This window comes from Callithrix jacchus, chromosome 19 (assembly GCF_049354715.1).
Source record: "Callithrix jacchus isolate 240 chromosome 19, calJac240_pri, whole genome shotgun sequence".
NCBI lineage: Eukaryota > Metazoa > Chordata > Mammalia > Primates > Cebidae > Callithrix > Callithrix jacchus.
Genome location: NC_133520.1, coordinates 25,032,251 through 25,044,558, shown reverse-complemented (window position 1 = coordinate 25,044,558; position 12,308 = coordinate 25,032,251). Strand labels below are relative to the sequence as shown.

At 36.8% G+C, this 12,308-nt stretch overlaps 1 long non-coding RNA gene across 1 annotated transcript in view; it reads left to right on the top strand.

Moving 5' to 3' along the window:
• LOC118149538 (uncharacterized) overlaps positions 1-11,973 on the top strand; it is a 38,338-nt gene extending 26,365 nt beyond the window's left edge. Inside the window, exon 3 of the long non-coding RNA XR_004737080.3 lies at positions 11,836-11,973. This is a non-coding gene — a long non-coding RNA (uncharacterized LOC118149538). The remainder of the gene's footprint in view (positions 1-11,835) is intronic.
• The last annotated feature ends 335 nt before the right edge of the window (positions 11,974-12,308 follow it).

The following is a 12,308-nucleotide window of genomic DNA, read 5'->3' as shown; positions in this document are numbered from 1 at the left end:
GTACTGACAGAACATATGTCAAAATAATAAAAGCTATTTATGACAAACCCACAGCCAATATCATACTGAATGGGCAAAAGCTGGAAGCATTCCCTTTGAAATCTGGCACTAGAGAAGGATTCCCTCTCTCACCACTCCTATTCAATATACTATTGGAAGTTCTAGCCAGAGGAATCAGGCAAGAGAAAGAAATAAAGGGTATTCAATTAGGAAAGGAGGAAGTCAAATTGTCTCCATTTGCAGACAACATGATTGTATATTTAGAAGACCTTATCATCTCAGCCCAAAATCTCCTTAAACTGATAAGCAACTTCAGCAAGTCTCAGGATACAAAATCAATGTGCAAAAATTACAAGCTTTCCTATACATCAATAACAGACGTAAAGAGAGCCAAATCACAGAGCTAACTCCCATTCACAATCGCTACAAAGAGAATAAAATACCTAGGAATACAACCAATAAGGAATGTAAAGGACCTGTTCAAGGAGAACTATGAACCACTGCTCAAGGAAATAAGAGAGGACACAAACAGATGGAGAAACATTCCATGTTCATGGTTAGGAAGAATCAATATCGTGAAAATGGCCATACTGCCCAAAGTAATTTACAGAATCAACGATATCCCCATCAAGCTACCAATGACCTTCTTCACAGATCTGGAAAAAACCACCTTAAACTTCATATGGAACCAAAAAAAAACCCACATAGCCAAGACAATCCCAAGCAAAAAGAACAAAGCTGGAGACATCACACTATCTGACTTCAAACTATACTACAAGGCTACAGTAATCAAAAAAGCATGGTACTGGTACCAAAACAGAGATATAGACCAATGGAACAGAACACAGGCCTCAGAGGCAACGCCACACATCTACAACCATCTGAACTTTGACAAACCTGACAAAAACAAGCAATGGGGAAAGGATTTCCTGTTCAATAAGTGGTCCTGGGAAAACTGGCTAGCCATGTGCAGAACGCAGAAACCAGGCCCCTTCCTGACACCTTAAACTAAAATTAACTCCAGATGGATTAAAGATTTAAAAATAAGACTTAACACCAAAAAAAACCTTAGAAGAAAACCTAGGCAAAACCATTCAGGACATAGACATAGGCAAGGACTTCATGACTAAAACACCAAAAGCATTGGCAACAAAAGCCAAAATAGACAAATGGGATCTAATTAAACTCCAGAGCTTCTGCACAGCAAAAGAAACAATTATTATAATGAACCAGCAACCAACAGAATGGGAAAAAATTTTTGCAATCTACATATCTGACAAAAGACTTATACCAAAATCTACAAAGATCTAAAGCAGATTTACAAGAAACAAACAAACCTATTTAAAAATGGACAAAGATATGAACAGATGCTTTTCAAATAAAGACATATATGAGGCTAAGAAACATATGAAAAAATGCTCATTATCACTGGTCATTAGAGAAATGCGAATCAAAACCACATTGAGATAATATCTCACACCGATTAGAATGGTGATCATTAAAAAATCTGGAGACAACAGATGCTGGAGAGGATATGGAGAAATAGGAACACATTTACACTGTTGGTGGGAGTGTAAATTAGTTCAACTATTGTGGAAGACAGTATGGCGATTCCTCAAGGACCTAGAAATAGAAATTCCATTTGGCCCAGCAATCCCATTACTGGGTGTATATCCAAAGGCTTATAAATCATTCTATTATAAGGACACATGCACACATATGCTCATTGTGGCACTTTACAATAGCAAAGACCTGGAACCAATCCAAATGCCCATTGATGATAGACTGGACAAGGAAAATGTGGCACATATACACCATGGAATACTATGCAGCCATAAAAAATGATGAGTTTGTGTCCTTTGCAGAGTCATGGATGATTCTGGAAACCATCATTCTCAGTAAACTGACACAAGAACAGAAAATCAAACACTGCATTTTGTCACTCATAGATGGGTGTTGAACAATGAGAACACATGGACACAGGGAGGGTAGCGTCACATCCTGAGATCTGTGGTGGGGGACTAGGGAAGGGCAGTGTGGGGTAGGGAGTTGGGGAGGGATAACATGGGGAGAAATGCCAGATATCGGTGATGGGGATGGAGGCAGCAAACCACATTGCTGCATATGTACCTATGCAACAATCCTGCACTTTCTCTACATGTACCCCAGAACATAAAATTCAATAATATATATAAATATATTTTAAAAAAAAAAGAAATGACCTTGGACATACTGTATCCATTCATTATATTTCAAATGCATATCTTGCAGTGTTATGTTTTTGTAGATTAGGAATAATTGTATTTGGCATTGTGTATCATGATATACTTCATATTGCCTAACAAATAATGGTCACCTGATTAAATATTAAAGTCTCCCCCAACATAATTTATTTTTTGAATAAGGAAGAAAAGGTAGAACTAGAAAGGTAAGCTACTTTTATAAGATCACTCAGATAACTAAAGGACTTGTAAGTTCACAAATATGACCACTAGCTCAATCTGAAAATAAGGGAGTAGTTTTGAGCAAAACATTCAGCCACGGTGACCTTCTAAGAGTAGCTACACAATACTGTGAAATAACACAATCGTGTATTTTTTTTACTTTTTTGTCCTTTTTTGTATAGCAATTTTCTCCCCCATTTAACCACACATTACCTTTGCCTCAGGGTAGATTAAAGGTGAAAATAAATAGCCATCAATTTTCAGTCTTTCTATTAAAAATATGTCTCTGGAGTCTATCAGGAACAATAGATGGAAAGTCCAGATTTTTCAATTCAAGAGCAAGGTAGTTTATGACACAAAGTGAATCAAATCTTGATGGGGGACTTCTGCACTGCCTCACAAGAGGGAAATGTCCTTCCTGAGTTGGGAATGGGAGCCTGGAGATAGAGGGGAGATAAAAAGGAGATAGAGGGAAGATAAAGGGAGAAAGAGGGAAGAGGATGGCGGGTAGAGTGTGCGGATCAAGAATTCTGAACTCCCTTCTGCCCCACAGTTGAAAATGCTAAGAAAGGGTACTATTAGAGACCACGGATCAATTTTGTGTCTTGGAACACAGGGGCTTGTTCTTACTTCCTGTCTGGGGCTCTGGGAAGAACCTCAAAGTGTTTTGTGTTAGCATGGGACAAACCAGTAAAATAGCAGTATTGCTGGCCTGGGAGGAGAGGTGTTGAGACTGCCATGCATACATCTTCCACACTTCCCACACCTGCCACTAGTCACCCTCCCCCAACTCTGACCCTTGGGGAACTAGCAAGTGAAGAGAGAATCAGCGGGAAAGAAGCCTAAAATCTGGAAAAACGGGTAGGGTTGTCATGTAAAATACAGGATGATCAGTTAAATATGAATTTTAGTTAAAGAACAGTTTTTAAAATATGAGTATTGCATAAGACATAGGTATATTAAAATGTTCTTTGTTGTTTATTTGAAATTCAATTTTGTTTTTGAGACAGTCTTGCTCTGTCACTCAGGCTAGACGGTGTGTGATCTTGGCTCACTGCAGTCTCTACCTCCTAGGTTCAAATGATTCTCATGCATCAGCCTCCCAAGTAGCTGGGATTACAAATGTGTGCCACCACGCCTTGCTAATTTTTGTATTTTTAGTAGAGACGGGGTTTTACCATGTTGGCCAGGCTGGTCTTGAACTCCTTGCCTCAAGTGATCGACCCCTCTCAGCCTCCCAAAGTGCTAGGATTACAAGTGTGAACCACCATGTTTGGCTTGAAATTCAAATTTAATTGGGTATCTATTTTTTAATTCGCTAAATCTGGCAACTGGAATGTAAAATTATTTGCTGGGATGAGATATTGTTATCATTCTTTTTAAAGCTAGGAGATACCTGAACATTGATGGTTGGAAAAACTTACTATGCTTATACTAGATTGGGTAACAGATCATGTTTTGAATTAAAATTCTTGCTCACCAGTAAATTTATTATTTACCTTCTCTGTGTTTTAAAGTTCTAATTTCTATAATTATGTTTCTATCCCTAGTGATATTAAGTCTATGTTTTATAAAACAAGAGTGATATTGAGATATAAGTTCATATTTAGCACTAGAAAATAGCCAGAGAACTACTTAACTTTACTGATTGACCTTTCTAAATTATAAAACATAAAATTGTCTTAACAATATTTTATGAGGCCTGGACTCCTAACTGGGTTAGTTACTAATTACCAGAAAATGCCTGACCTATGGGTCACTGTTATTATTGAAAGCAGCTCAAAATTCATAACAAAAATATTACATAATCAATGTTTTATATGTTGAAACATGAGACGTTGAATTGTCGTTTGCCAGCAGATTCCGTGCTGCTTGTAGTTCTCATGATTTTTTTGTAAGTAGTTTAAAAAGTAACCAGTTAGAAAGTTTACTAGAGTAACCAATTGGGAAGCAAGTTTTAATTCTCAACATTCCATTAGGTTTATAATATACAATAAACCTCAGGACTACCACTTTTCACTAGGCCTGCAAATTAGCTTGTCTACATCCAGGTTGGAAACCAAGCCAAGAATTGACAGTTAAAAGAAGTCGAAATGGCCTCTATTTAATCCATAATTTCTATAGTACAGACCACACCACTGTTACGAGTAAAGAATGAGAAAGAATTTTTTTTAGCAATGACCAGTTCCATGCCTTACACTATGAGGAATTTGACAGTGACAAGTGAGCTCTGAAGTCTCTGCGATTTCTGTAGTTGAGTGCCAGCATCCAAAGTCTCTGGTATTTAAAGCTCATCCTGCTTGAGCCTCCTGCATTTTGTACTCTCAGTGAAGATCTGCAAAAACCTTTTGCTCAGAACTATCTGAATACAGAGCATAATTTATTATTTGTAGAGTTCAGTTTATTCTCAAAAAAAATATTTAGGTGATAGAAGCATTTACCTTTCTACATTTTCTTGAATCTACTCTACCACCCATTATAAGACACTAGGGATTTTAAGAAAGCATTTGGTTGTCTTTTAAGACAACAAGACAATATTAATTACATGTAAAATATATGCTATATGTAATATGTAATTAATAAACACTATTAAATGCATATATTAATTATACATTTATTCTAATTTCATCAAGTTAAGTTTATCCATTCAGCTAGTATTTACTAAGTTCCTACTTTTGCCAAATACTGCTTTAAGAGTTATTTTATTAACAAGATAGATAAGGAGCTCACATTCTAGAAAATAGATGTATCTTAGATGTGCCTTAGATGTGTTTTAGAATTGAAGAAATACAGTAACCTTTAACTGAATTGTTTAGAATTAGTGGCCTTAATAAGACCTTAGTGGAAATGAAGATACTTGGGAAAGTATTAAAAGAATGTTGATGCCTATTTGTAAATAAACAGGCACTTGGCATCTATCATTGGCACTGAATTTAAAAGTTGCATAGACTTTCTGCTGGCTAATACATGTGGCTACCTATAAAGCCATCATTTTCATCATTTTAGTAACATTTTTATGTAGAAGTTGTTTGTTTCTGTTCAAAGCAATTCACTCTCCTGTTTTAAGAAATCTAGACTGAGCCATGTGCATACAGTTTTGGAGGGCAACTCTCCAAAAATTAAAGATTTTCACAGAGAACATTTTCCAGAGAAAATTTGAGATGAAACATTAGTCCGTAGTCTAAAATTACTAAATAACTTCCTTGCTTTTCTTAGAAATATCTCAGGTAGCAACGTAGAGAAAGGGAAGTAGACATAAACAGTTGGTGCTTTTTTATTCAGTTCCTTAAATATTATTACCACCTCTTCTGTTAACTTCTATTTGCTTGCCAGATTCCTCATTTTAAAGGGTTTTCAAGTCACTGATTTTGTAAGAAAATGAAGCATCATCATTGCCAGTACTATCCTTTTTCTAAAATTAGTATTTCTAATCATATTAGACATGTTTTCAGTATCTAGAGAGGATGCCTACTCCCTACAGCTATCATGAACCATTAACTTTAATTAAAATTTACAAGTCTAATGTTGTTACATCTGCTAAAAGCATTAACTTCCATGTTAATTATGAAAATGTTAATGCTGCACTAAAATAATGTTCCCTTTTGACAGTTCATCTATAGTTTAATTATTTATTTTGTCAGGGAATAAGTTCTAAAAATCAAAAAGAGAAAAGACTATGAAGTCAAATTAGAAAAATGACTTAGATGTATAGGAATGGGGGGATGGAGGCAGCAAACCACCATGGCATGTGTATACCTGTGTAACAATCCTGTATACATGTACATCTCTGCACATGTATCAGAGAACTTAAAGTAAAATTAAAAAAAAAAAAGAAAAAGAAAAACGAAATAGAGTAGCAAAACTTCTAAGGAGTAAACTGTGTGGTTCAGATAAAGGTGGCTGAAGCATACTTGTTTTCTTTATTCTGTATTTAAAGGAAATATGTTCTCTTGTCTTGCATCTGAAATATTTTCTAGACTTGTTCTCTCTTCTTTTCTTCTTGCAGCTAGTTTATAGTCATGTGTGATCTTAACACTCCCAAGTGTTTCCAAGTCTACACAATCCTTTATTCATATAAGCCATTTAAAAAGAAAACTTCAGTTTCAAAAAAGTCTCATATGCTTTCTATTTAAATATTGATTGATTCTTTAAAGCAGATTTATTTCAATAACTTATCCTGTATACCTTTGAGAAAATAAAAATAACTGAGGGAAATTCTCAATGATCCACATGGCAAAACTGAGCTACCCAGTAGGAATATTAGTAGAGAATCTCACACGTCACTGAAAGGCATTAGTTATTCTTTAATAATATTAACAGCATTTTCTTGTCACACACATACTTACTAGACAAATCCTTTTAAATACATAAGTCTATGTACATAAGCTAATTTTCAAATGGGATACATCCTTCTAAAACAGGAATATATTTGGACTTGAGCAAAATGTTGATCCCGCTTATAGGTCACAGAGGCCTTGCCTGTGTTTTTCTCAGTGTCCCTATAACTGTGCCTGCTGTAGAATGTCAGCACTCAGTAAATATTTGGTAGTTGATTTAATGCCACTTTAAATTTCTTTTTAAAAAACAAAGTATTATTTTATACTGTTTTCTTTGTGACTATATAATTTGTATAAGTAAATATGTAACTCTGCACTTGGTCATTTCAAAATTATGAGCAGTCAATTGTACAGAGGCACATATTATTTTTTAACAACCTATAGACACATCAAATGAAGCTGGTTATTTGGAGAAAAATCCTCAGAACAGAAGTCTTTCTATATGAGAGTAGTAAACTAATTTTTTAAAGAATAAGCACTTAATGAATGAGGAATTCCATTTTTTTTCTGAATTGCTGAACATTGAACACTTCATTTCTGTAGGTCCTCCCTTCCTTTGAATGTTGTGAGGACTTGCAGGACTCTATCTAGTTCTTCAAATTTCTACTTCACCATATCTGAGAGAAACGTATCTGGACTACAAGGCAGTTGTTAAGAAGACTACGACTCTTGTGTTTATTTCCCTATGTTTACACATTTACACTTATGGTTTACAAGTGTTTCATATACATTTATCGCTGATTGTACCAGATCTTGTTAAAAAAAAAAAAATCCAAATCAACTTACTGAAAACACATGCAAAAATTTAAAGCATCTGGACCAATAGAGGGGAAACAAAAGGTAGTTAATGCCAAAAAGAAAAAGAATACAGATAAGTAAGCTACAAGATTCAGGCTGAGTTGGAATTTGGTCTTAAATTCTCAATGACAGGAAGAGAAAGTGAATAGATTTCCCCAGCATCAACAAAGCTGTTTCCAACCTCTAGTTTTAGCTTCAGGAGAAATAGGTTATGTGTGGCTTTTTCTGAAGGGACCTTGAGAAATGGGATATAGTGGTCTATCAGACATGGTTATGAAAATTAAATGTTTCTCCTTCATTGTTATATATATATATTTTTAAGAATTATTACTAACCTTATAGTATTTTTCCCCTGTTACCTAAGTAAGGAAAACATTCAGAAAAAAATGAGACTGATCTTCTTGAGTGCAAAAAGTATCCCTTGGTTAGTCTGTATTTGTCGTGCCTAGGATAGTGCCTGCTAAAAAGTAGATATTCTGTAGAAAATTAATTCAATTTAGTGACTTGCCCAGGGTGTCAGCTAGTTTTTTTGTTTGTTTTGTTTTGTTTTGTTTTTTTGAGACAGGTTTGCTCTGTCACCCATGCTGGAGTTCAGTGGCACAATCTCGGTTCGCTGTAACCTCCACCTCCTGGGTTCAAGCAATTCTCCTGCCTCAGCCTCCCGAGTAGCTGGGACTACAGGTGCCCACCACCATGCCTGCCTAGGTTTTGAATTTTTAGTAGAGGCGGGTTTCACCATATTGGCCAGGCTGGTTTTGAACCCCTGGCCTCAAATGATCCACCCACCTCTGCCAAAGTACTGGGATTACAGGCATGAGCCACCACTCAGCCTAGTATGTGGTTTAATCAGCAAGCAAATGGAAATTGAAAACAGGTGACATTACTTATGAACAGAATGTAGAGAAGAAGAAAGAATGTGTAGGACAGAGACCTGAGACAGTCCAGCATTTGAAGTTTAGGTAGAACAGGAAAGGCCAGGATGGGGGATTCTCAGAGGGGATAGGGTGGTTGAAGCCAAGAAGAAAAGAGACATTAACAAAGTATGAGTGATTAGCTGTATGAATGCTGCTGGGAGATCCAACAAAATGGCCGCTAGATTTAGTCACATGATGTGATTGATGGCCATAGTAAAAATCATGCTTGAGCAGTTGTTGAGACAAAAACAAAGTTGGCACGAATTAAAGAGAAAGTGGGAGGTAAGTAAAGAAGGCTAGATGATATTTTTTTCATGAGAAATTAGGCTCTGGAGACAGAAGTGAGAGTAAGGGAGTGAGGTTTTCTGCTTTTGTCTTGTTATGACATGAGAAGTCTGAAAAGTAATTATGCTGAAATTGTGGAAAAGCAGACCATCAACTGGGCATGAGTATGGGAAGGGAGAAGGACCTGAGACTCAGAGTAACAAGTACAAGTGAAAGGCCAGGTCTCTCCTCCTTGAAATCTGTACAGCATGGTACATACGTGGTAAGCCCTTGATAACTATATGTTAAATATGTGAGGAAATAAAAGAAGCTTGAGTACTAATGTAGATGTTTTTGCAATATGATGATGCTCAGTTTAGATCCTTTTTATCCAAGAGTTTCTATTCTATAAGAAGTCAAAGTGGAAGTTTGCTGTTGAAAGGAAAGGAGAGGTTGGGATTGGAGGTTTGAAGACTGGGAGAGAGCATTCATTGGAATGTAGATCTTGGGTTGGTGTATTGCCAGATGGAAGCAAAAAAAATACAGAGAGGCAAGGGAATTGAACATTTTGGCAAGAAAAACAGAGAGATTACAAAGAGTATTGGCCTTTCTGAGTTCTTGTGAGGATTAAATGAATTAATATGTAATATAGTAAAGGACTTAGAATAGTGCCTGTCATATAGTCAATGCTCAGGAAAAGTTTATTATTATTATTATTATTATTATTATTATTAATTTTAAGATCTAAGCTAAAAAACAGAGAGATGTAAAATCAGGAGAGAACGCCTCTACTAAAAATTCAAAACCTAGGCAGGCATGGTGGTGGGCACCTGTGGTCCCAGCTACTCAGGAGGCTGAGGCAGGAGAATTGCTTGAACCCAGGAGGCGGAGGTTGCAGTGAACTGAGATTGTGCCACTGAACTGCAGCATGGGTGACAGAGCAAACCTGTCTTAAAAAACAAAACAATCCAAAGGGAGAGGCCACATTACATCAAAAGCAGTTATAATGCAGAAAGATAGGAGATTCTCATTAAAGGCTATGATTTCTAAGTTATTCAGTTAAACTGTGGAGTTGTTTTTAAGGATAAATAACTACACTTACACAGTAAATTTCAAAGTTTACTTTACCTAAGAATCACCTGGGAAGCTTGTTAAAATTTACATTCTCAGGACTTTCGATCAAAAAAAAAAAGCGATTCAACAGCACTGGGTAATTGGCCTTGAAATCTGCGGTTTCCAAGCCTCCTAGCCTGATACAGCCAGTATCAGTCTGACACGGCCAGTCCCTGGACCACACTTTGAGAACTCTGGGCTAGATTGTGACTCTGGGCCGGCTAATGTGGAGTGGAAGAACCAGTAATTGGAGCTGAGGAGACCAAGGAGGCCTGGGTGTGGAGTGACTCATTCAAATAGTTGCTGAGGTCACTCAGGATGGAGACCAGACAGGGTGGAGAAAGAGGTCTGGAGCCAGAGGGCAAAGCCACTAAAGAATGGGGGAAGGTACCATGAGGGGTGAGGAGCAAAAGGCTCTTCATGACAGAAAGGGGCTGGGGTGAAAGAGGAGACATAACCTGGTGGCAGGTCTCACCAGAACACAAGTGTTTCAAAAGACTAGAAAGTAAAGATCTAGTATTGCCTTTGAAAAGCAAGTCAGTCACTAGGACAATATATGAGGGAATATTCATTATAGTAAAAAATCAAGAGCTTCCATTGGCCACGTACTCTAGGGAGGAATTTATTTTGGTTAAAGTGCCCTGTGAAAACATTCAGGATATGGAAGAGTGATTAGGTGGTGGAGGAAGTTCCAGAGGGTACAATGAAAAGTGAGAAGGGAGAATCTGGATTAGAGAAAAGCATAAAGCATTACGAGATAGAAAACTAAAGAATGAAGTTGGCCAAAGGCGTTGACATTTTGGGTAAAGATGGAGGAAATAGAATGTGAGGCATAGACTAAGGTAATCCCGACAAACTCAAGCAAACATCTTTCCTCCTCACTAGACACCTCAGTGGCTGGAGGAGATATTTTAAAAAGAGAAGACGGCCAACACTTTTTTTTTAAGTATCTTTTCTGAAATTTTTGTTGCATACATTATGGCACAATTTTTCCAAACCTTCTTATTGTCCTTAGTGACTCTGTAAATTCTTTCGTAGTATTTATAGAATAAAAAAGCTATTTAACAATTCTGTTTATTAAGTACATAGGCCCAAATAATTTATTAAGTAGTTATGTTCTAACAATTTGCTAGCTGTTTGAAAAATAATATATGTAAATTGAAAAAAGCCAATATTCCTATTGTATTTTAAAATCATATTTACTAAGGAAATGTGTATGGCTATTGGGCACTGAGCACCTTCTAGAATCCCAGATTTAGATTGTATACTATCATCCTCATTTCCTGTTCCATACTGATTTTCACATAGTACCTTTTTATTTAACCATAGAAATCACCCCAAGCCCAGGTTTGCAGAGATATAAAGAAATATATCTAGATCTGTTATTGAACCTGTTAATGTCCCCAATCTATGAAAGCCTGTAACAGAACTCACAGTGTCTTAACAGATGTCTTTTGTTTTTCCTCAAAACTTTTAAATATCCTACCACACAACTGTGAGTTTGATTCGATTTGGTGAACAGTTTGGGAATTGTGGGTACTATGCTAAAGAATTTGGGTATTATTCATATTATAGGGAGCCATTAAAGGGTTTTAAAGGAAGTAAACATAGCATAATCTTAGAAATATCAGTGTGGGGAAGTTACTGGAGGAACGTAAAACAAGAGGCAAGGAGATAAGTTAGTAGTTCATGACAACACTTCAGGAACTTACTAAAGGCTAAATGCAAAGTACTGGAGGTGGTTATGGAGAGAATGGTGGGGATATGTAGGGAAAGAGCCGGGGTGGTTTGTAACTTAGCCAGAAATTGACAGTCTTCCCATTGAGAAGTGTTTTGTCCCCTCTCCTTGAATCTGGCTTCTGTGACTGCTTGAAAAACAGAATATAGTGGAAGTGACAGTGTCAGTTTCTGGGACCAGAACAGTGCCTGCCATATAGTAAATGGCTTCTGCTTTCTGTCCTGCAGGATGCTTGTTCTTCGAATTCACTTCCTGCCTCATGGTGCTCATTTCTCCTTCTGTGAGGAAGCCCAACTGACAGAGAGGTGCAGATTGGAGAACAATGTAGATCTCTGGGCCACAACCCAAGCTGAGCTCAGCCATAGCAAACACCCATTTGCCAACCTTTTGGGTGAGCCCTCTTGAAAGTACCTTCCAGCCTGATGCTGCATGGAACAAAGATGAGATGTCCTCTACTTTGCCCTGCTCGATTTACAGATTCATGAACAAAATAAATGACTATTGCTTTAAGCCGTGAAGTTATGGCGTGGCTTATACCTCAATCGAGAAATGGTTTATAACCTCCATAGATAAATAATACAAAAGCTAAATTTATTTAAGATGATAGATGCCACTGTTCCAAGTGCTTTATGTGAATTGTCTTCTCAGCAAGTATTATTAACACATATTTAAGTTATGACAAAACTAAACTAAAGCATTT